This window comes from Morus notabilis, unplaced genomic scaffold (genome assembly GCF_000414095.1).
Source record: "Morus notabilis unplaced genomic scaffold, ASM41409v2 Scaffold181, whole genome shotgun sequence".
Classification (NCBI taxonomy): Eukaryota; Viridiplantae; Streptophyta; class Magnoliopsida; order Rosales; family Moraceae; genus Morus; species Morus notabilis.
Genome location: NW_010363865.1, coordinates 150,782 through 163,971, shown reverse-complemented (window position 1 = coordinate 163,971; position 13,190 = coordinate 150,782). Strand labels below are relative to the sequence as shown.

The 13,190-nt window shown below is 33.0% G+C and overlaps 1 long non-coding RNA gene across 1 annotated transcript; it reads left to right on the top strand.

Moving 5' to 3' along the window:
- Positions 1 to 10,686: 10,686 nt before the first annotated feature.
- LOC112092878 lies at positions 10,687 to 13,190 on the top strand. Its single transcript, XR_002902798.1, has 3 exons — positions 10,687 to 11,241; positions 11,323 to 11,388; positions 13,111 to 13,190. It is a non-coding gene; the product is annotated as an uncharacterized LOC112092878 (long non-coding RNA).

Sequence of the window (13,190 nt, the reverse complement as noted above, 5' to 3'; positions counted from 1 at the left end):
TAGATTTATAAGTAGAGCTAATACGTTTATCCGTGTAAATTCTTCATTTACGAAGAAACAAAAACTTTGTTCCAATGATAAATTAAGGCCTATTAGTTTCTATACATTGGTAAATTATATTTACTATCATAAGTTTTAAATATAGGCCTATTATCTATATTTCCTTAAAAAAATTAAAATTAAAAAAAAAAGCTTGGGTTAACTGCCTCGTTCGTTTCGATGATTCGAGTTTAGAATTTGAGTTGAGATGTGATTGTATGTGAGAGCCTTTTACTGTAGCAAAAAAGTTAGATGTGATTGTTTGTGAAAGCTTTTTACTGTAGCAAAACTCGAATTCTAAACTCGAATCAGCGAAACGAACGAGGCCTTAACTAATAACGAGATTCGGAGGGATCGTACGTGCCCCTGGATCCTATATGCTGCGACAAAGGACGTTATACTTCAATTCAAAAATGTAAAAAAAAAAAAAAAAAAAAAAAAAAAAAAAAAAAAAAAAGGAAGGCAAGTCACTATAAAAACGTTACCGAAATTTGCAGCTCATAACTTACTCATTTCATCTTGGCTAATACCATCGTTCAGAGAAGAGAGACGGACTTTTGATGAATTTTAGTAAGATCTTCAGAGCAACCACATTATGGATTTCCCTTTAGTTTTCATCTTTCATCATTCTGTTTTTTGCGTGTCTTCACTCTGCTTTTGTTTGCTTCTTCCAAGAAAACGCCATGTATAAGACTCTGCATGTGGGTAATTCTTTAGTTGTTTTCTTTCATGATTCCGTTACGTTATTTTCTGGATTTTTCTTGAGTCCCAAAAGCTGCTCATTATTCAGATTCATGTGAGTAATGATTTTGGAAGGCTTCATTAGTTTCTTGCTAAAAATGTTGTTTACTTTTCGAATAAGTCTTGGCTTTGTTCTCGAAAAGAAACTGGTCTCCGGTATTGACCCCTTAACTACGTTGAGAAAACAGAGATGGTGATGTCTGTACCCACTGTTTGGCTGGCAAGAAATGGCGAGAAAATAAGAGAAACTTCATGAATCTTGAACTTCTTGTGTAGGTAAACCAGGCCTCAACTGGTACAAGAATAGGAATCGTTAATTTCCTCAATTGTCTGGGAAAGCAAACGTGCTGTAGGATTTTATTTTTTATATTTCCAGTATAACTTTTCCTTTTTTCTGAAAAAATGGTAATGCATATTTATTTAAACTTACTCTCTTGTGACTATAATGAAATTTGGAATTCTTTATTACCTAAAAAATTTATCATCAAAATGTTTGTATATTCCTTTTTTTTTTTCACTTTTTATTCTTTTTTTATTATTTTCACCATTTTACTTTCGTTTACTATTCTTTAGGCTCTACGAACTATAATGAATTTCCATTATGATAGTTACAAAATTTCAGTGGATATTACTAGATAGTGATTGGAAATGATGTATAAAGTTGGTTAGAGATAATCCTAGACTATATTGACACTTGAAAGATCAGAAGGTGATAAGTTGATGTCATATGTTAAATTTTGGGTATTTTCAAATCGGCATTTACAATTTAAATTTCATAGTAAAATTAGAATGAACTTTCAATATATAATTTTTTGTTAGAAGCAAGTTGATTTTAGGGTATAATAAAACTTAACTTAGAATTGAATTTTTTTTTAGAAAATTGGAACATACTACAGGGGTATTCAGATATTAAAAAGATTTAAAAAAAAAAAAAAAAAAAAAGGAAAGCTGACAAGTGCTGAAAAGAAGGAACTTTCACAAATTTCATTTGGCTGTTTTAATATCTTATTTTGCAAGCAAAGATATTTCAAAGAAGCACATGGAAAAATATTCAGTTGTACATGAGCGTTTGACAAACAGAAAAACGGAAACAAAAAATTACATAAGTACATATATGAAAAATTATTTCAATAAAAGACACGTTTAAGGGAAAAAAAATTAGTGGGTCGATTTGAAAAAAAAATAAAAGTGATAATTTAATAGGAAAAAAGCGAGGATATTTTACAAAATCACATCGAGCGTTTGGCCAAAAGAGAGAAGAGATGAAAAAAAATTTTGTAAAGGCCAATATTAAAAACATTATTTAATAAAAGTGAAATGAGAAAACAAATTAAAATGTGTCAGGAAAAGATTAAACAGTAGAGTAGCATTTGGCCAAAAAACAAAAAACAAGGCAAACAAAGGCTCCGTTCGCTTCACCGATTCGAGTTTAGAATTTGAGTTTTGTTATAGTAAAAAGTTCTCAGAAACAGTCATATATAACTTTTTTGCTACAATAAAAAGCTCTTACATAAAATCACATCTCAACTCGAATTACAAACTCGAATCAACGAAATGAACGGGCCCAAAATTTTATAAGGACAAATATAAAATAATTTTTTTATTATAAGGTAAGCGAGAGTAAAAAAATTAAAATATATCGTGAAAGAATGAAACTCTAGATTAACACTAGTTTTTTACCCACGCGTTACTAAGGAAAAAATTGTTATATCATAAATAAAATATAATTATTATTATAAATAAGAAAATTACGTTGTTTATTATAGCTGTGAGATGTTAACGAGAGTGACATAGTACTATTTGGAGACTGTAAGAGAATTAATATCGCATCAAATCTGGCACAATATATATATATATATATATAAAGATCGAGTTAGGGAGAGAAGGAGGAGAACAAAAAAATAGTACAAAAACATAAACATGACAATATTTTTATTTCGTTCTTTATGAAATCAATATGTAAAGATCACTTGCTTATAAGACCAAAGATGAAATAGAAGTAGATTACTAATATTTGCTAATAATAGGAACAGATTTTGGTCAGTTTTATGCATAAGTAATATGTGTCAATATAATAACAAAAGTGCATGGCTAAGAAGATAAGAAAGTACAAACAACTAATATTAACATTAATGTATCAAATTAATATATTTAGGATCAACAACAATCATTAAAACTGTATGGAGAAAAGTTTTTCTTGATACCTCAAGCAATGGAAGTAAACAGGAAAAGGAGCAAAAAGGAGAAAAAGGAGAACAAAAGAGAAAAGAAAGAGCCAAGAAAAATTTGTAAAACATGAATATCAAAATATTTTTATATAGCAATTATAGCTCAGGTATTGAATTTTTTTATCAACGTGTGATAACAGATAAAATCGTATGTTTATAGTTACTTTTTAGCTGCCTATTATGGGCAACTGCATCTGCATAAAGGTATAAGAATTAATAAGATTTTAAATCATCACACGGATTATAACTTCCATGTCATAAAAAATAACCGACCTGAGTAATATATGAGATTGTGTAATCACTACCAAGTGAATAACAAGAAAAAGGGAAAAATAAGAATCCTCATGCATATGCTGTAATGACTGAAAAAATCCTAGACTTTAAATAATATAATTTATTTATTTAAGCTAAGGATTTTCTTAGAAAATATTATGTTATATTGTGAATGAAGGATTTATGGAATTAATATCTGTATTCCTAAATTTTGTAGTAGATTTCATGTTAAGTTCATGTTTTCAATCGAGTAAATTCGATCGATAAATTCTCGCCGTACTTTAAGGCAGAATAATTTTGAGTACAAGTATAGTTTGAGAATCTTAATTTCAAGAATCTCCGAGCACAACACGATGTTAGCAGCGTATAAAAAAAAACGCACTGACATTTTAGAAGAAGAGAAAATCCTTAATTGCCAGACAGCTAGGTTAAAGTCACAAGATAAATACCCATAGTAGAAGGGTACAATGTGAGCTCGGGAGTTGACACCGTCAGAAACAACGTCATTCCTGGGATTTAATGCAGAAAAGTTAAATTTAGAATTTGTTCAGTCTAGAAATAATTTCAAGACTTGAAACAGTTCAAGATATTACACGAGTGAAAATTTAATGTGATCCCAAAGCAGTCGAGGATTTAACAGTTGAACTGTAAATAAGCAGTAGAAAAGGAACCGTTAGTAATGGAAACGAATTCCTGTCGGCTAAGTTACTTCCTTATAGTCAGTATAATTTTTATCAGTTTCAAAGGGAAACTTAAGAAAGTGGACAAGAGTACAATGGGGTGGGTGAGATTTTTCTCTCTCTCTTTCTCCACATGGCCAGCCATGCAAAGAAAAATAGAGCCAAAAATTTGGCTAGTGGAGTGTGCTAGAGGATTTTATGTTAAGGTGATGTGATGGTAGTAGTTGAAGAGGAATTAATGGTAAAGTTACTTCTTCCTTTCTCCTTCCAAATCCGGCCATGATTTAGGGGATTGAACAAAAAATTTGGTTGATTGAAGGAGTTGATGTGATGTTAAAAAAATGATTTCCAAGTTGTCTATAAAAGGAACCAACATAGGATAAGCTTCATTTTTTTCTCCTAACTTTTTCCCCACTCAAAAATCCGGCCATACCACCCATTTCCTCTCAAATATTTTCTTCCACTCTCCCAATATGGAGCCACTAGCAAACCATAAAAGAAGAAGAAAGAGATCAAAGGGTCTAGGAGGAGACTAGTCAAGTATTCCTCCAAGGGTAAGGAAACTCTAAACCCTATCTTTTTATGTTCTAGTAAAGTTTGAGATGTAGAACTATTCTTCTCAAATTTTCTTATACTCTTATAGTTTCAAGCCATTAACAATCTTAGAGGAGTTCAAAGGTTTTCAAGAGAAAGAGGGAATTCTTCAAGGGTAAGTTCTTAAACTCTCCTCCATTAATTTCTAGCCAACTTTAAGCTTGGATTTATGGATGTAAATTTGTGGTTCTTGAGGAGATAAGATTGTAATAAGGGAGTGTGAGTTTTATGTTAGTTTTGTGAGTGAGGAGGTTAGTTTAATATGGTATGATTATGCTTGATTTAAGTTTGCTTGTTTCCGGATAGAGGAAAATTTTCTGGTTACTTTGAACGCGAAAATAAGAACCCTAGAGCGAGATTTTTTAATGTTTCAAAATTTGAACTTATAGCTCTCGATGTTTTGAACATTTTCTATGACTATGACAAAACCCAATTTTAACTCTAAAATCAACTTTGAAGCCAGTTTACAAAAACGGACGGGCTGTCAAACACAGTTTCGGAAATAGAAAAAAGGGTGATTGCTACAACAATCCTACAACATTTTAAAAGAGATTGCTACAGCAATCCTAAAGCCTTTTCAAAAAGATTGCTACAACAATATTAGAAGATTGTACTGCAATCCTATAGCATTTTTAAAAGGATTGCTACAGCCTTATTAAAGGATTGCTACAGCAAAAGAAAAAAAACAGCAGCCACTGTTTTCAGTTAAACGAGGCCTTTAGAGGCTGAATTTCAACTTTCTCTAAAATTGATAATTTTAGATCTCGATGAGTTAAAGAATTATCGTGAAGAACAGATTTTCAAAATCCGACTCTAAGATGCAGTGAAACGTAGATTTTAAAAACTGCACAGTTTTAACAAAACGAAACTAAAACAGTGACGTTTTTAACAAAAGGTTATCAAAGAACCCGAGATGTGATTTCAGTAAAATAATATGGTTTTAGACCTTGCTTTAATGAGGAATAGCCGTGAAGAAAGATTTCAAAAAAAAGGGGTTTTTACAACATAGTTTCACAGTGGTTTACAAGTCAACCGTAAAACGACTTGGGGAATAGTTTTCAAAAGTCGATATTCGAAAAGAGATTTTACAACGGGATTTTAGTGCTTGTAACTAAATGAGTGAGTTATCATTTTATAAAAATCGAATGATAGTTCTTTTAAAAGAACATCTCGACGGGCACTTACAAGCCTAACACGATAGGTCCTTAGAATTTTGAGGATTTGATGTGGGTCCAACGCCCGCATTAATTTAAGAGACACCGTTAGAGTTTAAATTTCAACGGTCTAAGAGCTAGAATGCCGTAAATAAGTTTTTAGGCCGAATTGGGCCTTAATATTATAATGAGTCTAATGAGGAAAAATTATGGAGAATAAGTTACTAGATTGGGTAAATGATTTTCAACCTAGACATAAGTATGCTAAGGGCAATTAAGGAAAATAAGATTTTGAGGATTTAATAAATTGATCCTTATAGTAAATTATCCTTCAGTAAAGGAAAGGAATACATGCCTTAAATAAAGGGCTGGATTTCCTTCATAGGCTACTAAAATAAAATAGCAAATGACAGATAATCTCACACTCTCAATGGGTGTTCATTTTCAGAAGTAAGCAAGTAAGAGAATAGGCTATTTGGCGAAAAATGGATTCCAGCTCTGTAAATCAGGTAAGTAGGAATCTCGCCTACAGTATGAATAGATTTTAAAGAAAAAGTTACACATGTTATATATGCATGTTTATGCTTTAAGTATTGTATGCGATGCTATGTCATGCTGCATACACATAAGCAGCGCACATGAATTATATGTGTTCGAGTTAATTTAATGTTATGTATACTATGCTAGATCATACTGCATACACTTAAGCAGTGCACATGAAGTATATGTGTTTGAGTACATTCCATGTTATAGTATGCTATGCTTTTTCATATTGCATACACCTTAATAAGTCAAGAGGAACTTATAAGAATAATATCAGTTGAGTACCGTACCAGCCTCCACAAGGGAGGTAACTCAAGCTCCACAAGGGAGAAAAAGAAAATAACAATAATGTTCTCCGACTCAAGGGAGGCATTCAAGTTATAATCATAGTGTCGTGGGGGACCTTGCAAACCTCACGTTCTGATGATTACGCGCAAGTGGTACGCGAGCACTCGGGCCCATCAGTAAGAAAGATAAGATAAGATAATAAGACTATGATAAGATATCATAATTAAGCATAATCAGCTCATGCATATTTATACATGTGAACTTACAGTTATTTTGCGAGAGATAGTTCCTACTTGCTGAGCGAAAGCTCAATCAGATATGTTCATGCTGTAGGTAAGAAACCTATCAGCAATTCTTGAAGGGCAGTGGCGAGCGGCGGGTGAATGGTGGAGATGAGAATGGATACCGCTCACAGTTAAATCTTCCACAGTAAGTTAAAGTAAAATCATGTATATGTATATATGATTCAAAGGTTTCAAGCACGTATGTTTAAAAAGTATATGTACATATGTATGTTAAGAGAACCGAGGTTGTAGCTAACAACCCTAGTCTTGAGTTTTCAAGTTTTAGAACGTTGCAACAGTGCATGCAACAAATAAACGAACTTTAAATATGACGATTTAAATGATTGATTTTGAAAGGACTTTAAGAAGTACTTGAATTTAAGATTTCTCACGAAATTCATTTTAAGGTCAAAATTAGATGGCCCGAATGTATTGGCTAGTTTTAGAAAGGCTTTTAAAGAGTATGTGAAACAAGAGTTCAAATGTCACTCAGTTCGAATGATATTTTTAGAAGGTTTTATCTTAGTTGAAATTAAGAAAAGCTTTAAGAAATTTAGTGAGTCATTCTTTTGAAATTATCGTTACGAATTATGAAATTATTCCTTCTTATATTTAAAAAAAATGTTCTGCAAATTTTAAGAAATCCTAGTAAGTACAAGTTAAAAAGTAAGCTACGGTGGCGGCCTCATAGGAGGGTCGTCACATATGTAAGGTGGACAGAAAACAAAAACCAATTAAAAGATATAAGTTGAAGAAAAACAAAAAAAGGGAAAAACATAAGAAAAATGAAAGGACGGAAAAAAGGGAAACAGAAAAAAGAAAAAAGAAAAAGAAGAGAAAAAGAAATGGAAAAGGAAGAAGAAACAAATTAACAGCCAAAGATTCTGAATAAAAAAGAAGAATAAAAACAAGATAGAATGAAAAAATATATATTCACGGTAATTTTTGGATAAATCATATCAAACTCAATGTATTAAAGTTATTCCTGCTCATCATCGCCATAAGGGGAAAAGATAAAAAAAAGGGAAGTAGAAAAAGGAAAAGAGGACGGAGAAAAAAGGGAAGAAAAAAAAGAGAGACTAAAGATAAAATATTTGAAATAAAGACATATCTATGTATGTTATTAAGAAGCAAGTAAAGTGCAAGAGAACATCTGAACGTCATTAAATAATAACAAAATAATAAAACCATCGATCAAGAGAAGTAATAAAGCAAAGAAAGAATAAATGTTAATAACATTAGAGAAAAGCAAGCATAAGCTATTAATAGTACTTGGAGAGCTGTGAACACTATTCTAACTGTGAGATATTAACCAACCAGAAATGGAGACAGACAGTTAAAGATAATAGGATAGGAAAACAGAGGAGTAAATGATAGAAGGTGAAATGAAAGAGTAAGGACCCGTTTACTTCGTTGATTTAAATTTATAATTTGAGTTGAGATATGATTTTGTGTGAGAGTTTTTTACTGTAGCAAAAAAGTTAAATGTGACTGTTTCTGAGAACTTTTTACTGTAGTAAAACCCGAATTCTAAACTCGAATCAGCGAAATGAACGGGACTTAAATGATCATAGGTAAAGCAACAACAAATAGAAGCGGTTAAATGGGATAGAGCTAAAGGAGTAGAGCAGTAAATGGAGAACAATGAAGTAAAACAATAGTAGATAATGAAAGATAAAACAGAACGGGAGAAATAGCAGGTATAGGAGAAGGAAACAGAAACACGTATTACAACTTGTCTGCAACATTCATAAATAATGCGTGAAAAAGTTATCATGAACAGTAGATGGCCTCTAGTAATGTAACACGTAGTAATACATACTCAACTTACAAGAATTGGAGGATTAAAATTTCCTAATTAAGCAACAAAACCAATACAGGCCTAGGAGCAATTTAAAAAATAATTGCCTCATATATAGGAAAAGGCAGAGGCAAGAAAAAGGGGGAAGAAAAAAAAAAGGGGAAATTTTTTTTCCCCTAAAATCACCGGGATTCTAGATAATAGATGCTAAAATTGGTGCAGATTCTAGAAAATGCACAAGAAAAAAAACAACAATTCATTTAATATGTATATACCAAAATCACCACAAATCATCAACCCAACAAAGCAAATTAATGATGACTATAAACAGCCCAAATCATCAAAGCAATAAATGAAAGGAAAAAAATTGAAAGTTACCCATACGCGGCATAAGATCAACCAAGAGAAAGTCAACCGATACAAATAAAGCGTGTGCACAGATAAATCCATCAAAGAAAAAGATAAAGAACTGATGAGTGCGTAATTTATGCACTCATTCGTTACTCCTTTAGTTAGTTTCGGTGTGTTTTTCCTCAAGTTTTTATGTGAATTTGATAATTTTCCCTTGAGTGTGTAGGAGTGGGTGAAATCACCGAGTTTTGAGGCATTTTGGATCAAAAAGACAGAGAATGAGGCGATACGGTGCCTTCAAATGGCGACGCGAAAAGGAGCAAAATCGAGCAAACCTGTACAAAGGAACAGTGAGAGGTGCGATATGTCACCTGTTCTAGGCGATATGTCGCCTGAGTTACCCGATTTTATTAGAAACACGTGTTTTGCCCTAGGCTGGTGCGCAGACTTTTATGGAAAGTTAGAATTGGCTTCCTTGGAGGCGTGATGGACGTGAAATAAAACGGGGGTGATTGAAAACTGAAAGGAGGGAGGAAGAAAAAGAAAGCAAAAATTACAAAGGAAGAAAAACAAAAATTGGAGAGGATTCCAGAGGGAAATTGGAGCGATTCTTCAAGAATTTCAAGCGTTCTTCATTCTCTTCTTATCTTTCTTCTTGTATTTTTCTAGGTTTTGAATATTATTTTGAGACTGTGAACCACATGATGTGTGGCTAATTTTCTTAATTGTTAGGGTTTAGATGAATCTCTATTTGTGATTATTGTTTCTACATTTTAATGTGCATTTAATTAAAGTTCTTCATTTCTTTTTGTGTTCTATTTTGAATTGTTGCTACCAAATTTATGATTTACATATTGTCATGCTTTGTGAGATTGTGAATTGGGTAAATTTAGATTGTGAGGATTAATACTCGAGAGGGGAACGTTCAAGCAATCAAGAAATGGGTAGAACAACTTAAGTTGGTGTGAGGTCGAGAGATAAACATTGCCTAGGTAGCAAAAATAATTTTAGGTTGTGAAATTGAGAAGTGGAATTCCATGAATTGTTTCTAGAGTGGAGCTTAATGAAGGTAGGGGTGAATAGTTGTATAGAGATATAGGTTTGATATCACCTACACATTCTTTATGTGGCACTCGAGCGAGGGTATAAGGATACACAACACTCTAGGTTCTTGAGAACGTTGAACTAGGTTAGGCACATTACTACGGAGAAACATAATCGCAATAAAGTGAAGTTGAAACCCTAACATTGCCATCATATTGATTTTCCATTTTAATCTCAGCGTGTGTTATTCATTACTGTTATCTTTCCTTTTAATTTAGTTTTCTTTTATTTTAGTTTTTCTTTGAGTTTATCACATTCAAATTTGATCGCTTAAATGAAATTAAGATATGATATTCGCAATAGTTAGTTTACATTCTTAACGTCAATCCTCGTGGGACGGTCTTCAGACCACTTTATTACTTATACGATTTGAGCACTTGTAAGCATAGTTAAATTTTTGCAACAAGAACCTGCGAAGAAATTGAAGCAAACAACATGCATTACCAAATTTAAAAAAAAAAAACAAAAACAAAAATCAACCGTGAACAATAAATTATGGTACATAGAGCAGCTAATGAAGAAATAATCGGACAAAAAAAGCAAGAAACAAAAATGTTGAAGCAATAAAAGAAGAAACCCAACAAAAATATTGAAGCAATAAAAGAAGAAGCCACCATGATAGGAGGTGAAGACCTTCGTTTCTGCGTCTGTGTTCGCCGGAAGAGAAAGAGAAAGAGAACAATCAACGAAGAAGAAAGAGAGAGGCTGAGGCAGTGAAGAAGACAGAAATGGCGAGGACTCGAGGGAGGAAAGGAAATGTGAGAGGCTGAGGCGCAGACAAAGAAAGAAGAAATGAATTAGGAAATTGATTCGGCCGGATCGGCTTTCCACTATATTCGGGTAGGATAGGTCGGCTCGGACGGTTTCGTCGGGTTCGGCTCATTTTTTACACCCCTAACTGGAGTTTCAGCCAAGCCACAAAGTTTTTTTCCCCTTAGACACGTCGAGAGGCTAAGAGCATTAAAGAAAAAAAAAACAGAGAGAAACAAGTTGAGGAATAAAAAAAAATCACTCTCTCTATTGCTTCCACCGAATACCCTCTTCCTCTCCCTCTCCCTCTGCATTTTTTTTTTTTCTCTTTTCCTTGATTCATCCTTCTTCTCCCACAAAGAGCTGCAGCATTTCATTGAAGTAAAGGATTGATTTGAGCTAGGGTTCAAAGTAAGAGTTTATTTGGGGAAAATCTTTGAATGACTGAGTGTTTGGTTAGGAGTAATTGACTGAATTATGTTTTGATTTTAGCTTGAGGAGAAGAAAGATTCAACTCAGCCCAGAATTGAAGAGGAATTAGATTTTAAAAGGAATTTGGTGAGTTAAGTTTATGCTCTGTTTTTAATTCTGAGCAGTTTTTAATTTTGGTTTGGATAATTAACTTAATATGTGAAATTGGTTCTGAGATTTTTATGGGAATTAGTAGACACCTTGAGCTTTCCAAATTGGTATAATTTAAAGTAATTGGAGTTATATTGAATTCTGGGTGATTTTTGGAAGTGGGTTTACTGTTTATAATATAAGAATTGGGTTAGCCGTGAAGATTTATAAAACGGGGTATTAAAATGAATTTCTTGGAAATTATCACTAGTTTTACCAGATAATAGACTTGAAAATGAAATCCGAGCCCAAGAATCACCAGAAAAGTATTTTTGATTAGTGAGTTACAACTTTTTAAAGTTAGGCTTGGTGGCTGGTTTTTCTGCAGAAAGACCGGCAAGATTTAATCTGGCATAACGTGTTTTTGAAGGCCTTAACGGGCCGGCTCTTTAAAAATGCCTAGATGTCTAGTTCGATTGCATTGACTTTAAAATTTTTGACGCCATATAGAATATTTTATGAATATTTTCATAACGGTTGCTCAAGTTGCGTTTTCTAGGAAATCTGAAGAACAAGAACCGAGATGTCCATTTCATGATTTATGGTTGCTGCACCTAAATCACTATTACTACCATTTATAATATGTTATTAGTGACCTGTGAGAGGTGGAATCACATCATTTGAAGTTTTGTAGCCCGAGTTGTGCGAATTAGAAGTTTCGTGTAGAAACTTCTCAAAAACTGTTAAACTCAGGAAAAACCATAATTTTGATTTCTTCAAACTATTTTCGAGACACTTAAATAGCTCAGATTTAGGCATATAATAACTTGTTGAAAATATCTATGTGTCTAGTTTCTTTTAGAGTTGATTTTAGAATTTTTAGAGACTTAGATAATAATTTATGTATATTCCTGTCAAGGTCAACGAATCTGTCAATTTACTGAACTTATGAAGAATATAGATTCGAGTTAGAAATTGATTTATGGCTAAACGATTTATGGTTTAGAACCTTGAGGTTATATTATCATTAAATATAAATCTCTTAATGAAATATGAGACATGTGTTAAAAGAGTGATTCTTAAATTGAATAAGTAAAGACAACAAATCATTATAACTAAGTTGTTGAGCTTCAAATAACGAAATCCAGTTTGTCTATTTTGGATAGTAGAGACAACACTTGTAAACCTTGTTTGGTAGAATTTCTATGGAATGTCTAGTATGTTATTATGTGATTTTTGTGGCATTGTCAATGTGTATGTTTTGTGAAAGCATGCTAGTGCAAGTGTATTGTACTCAGAGTGAAATAGTATGCACGATAGGCCGGTACTGCCAAGCCCTCAAAGGACTCATATAGTGATAGATGAGATTGTGATTGAGCCGTGCAAGTCTCTGGAGTCAGGTGGGTGATGACGGAGACTATATTGTAATATTGTGAATTTGTGAATTTGAATGCACTGGCCGCTCCCTCAAGTCAGGTGGGTGATAATGGGGAACCTAATATTGTGATTTGAGAAATTGACATGTGGCTAGATTGTGAAAAGGTTGGCGGCAGTTCCGGGAGGGCCCTAAGATACATAGTGCACGTGCATAGAGTGTGAGAATTGATTGGCATTGGTTATCTAGGATGTTGTGATGCATGCATACATTGAAATGGGATTATGTAATTGTAGCTCCACTTACTAAGACTGTAGCTCATTAAAGTTTACTCTGTGCTGTAGATAAAGGCAAGAACAAGGCAAAACAGTGAACATGAGAGTTGGCTTCGTTGACCGCTGTATATATGGTCGGACCAAAAAAA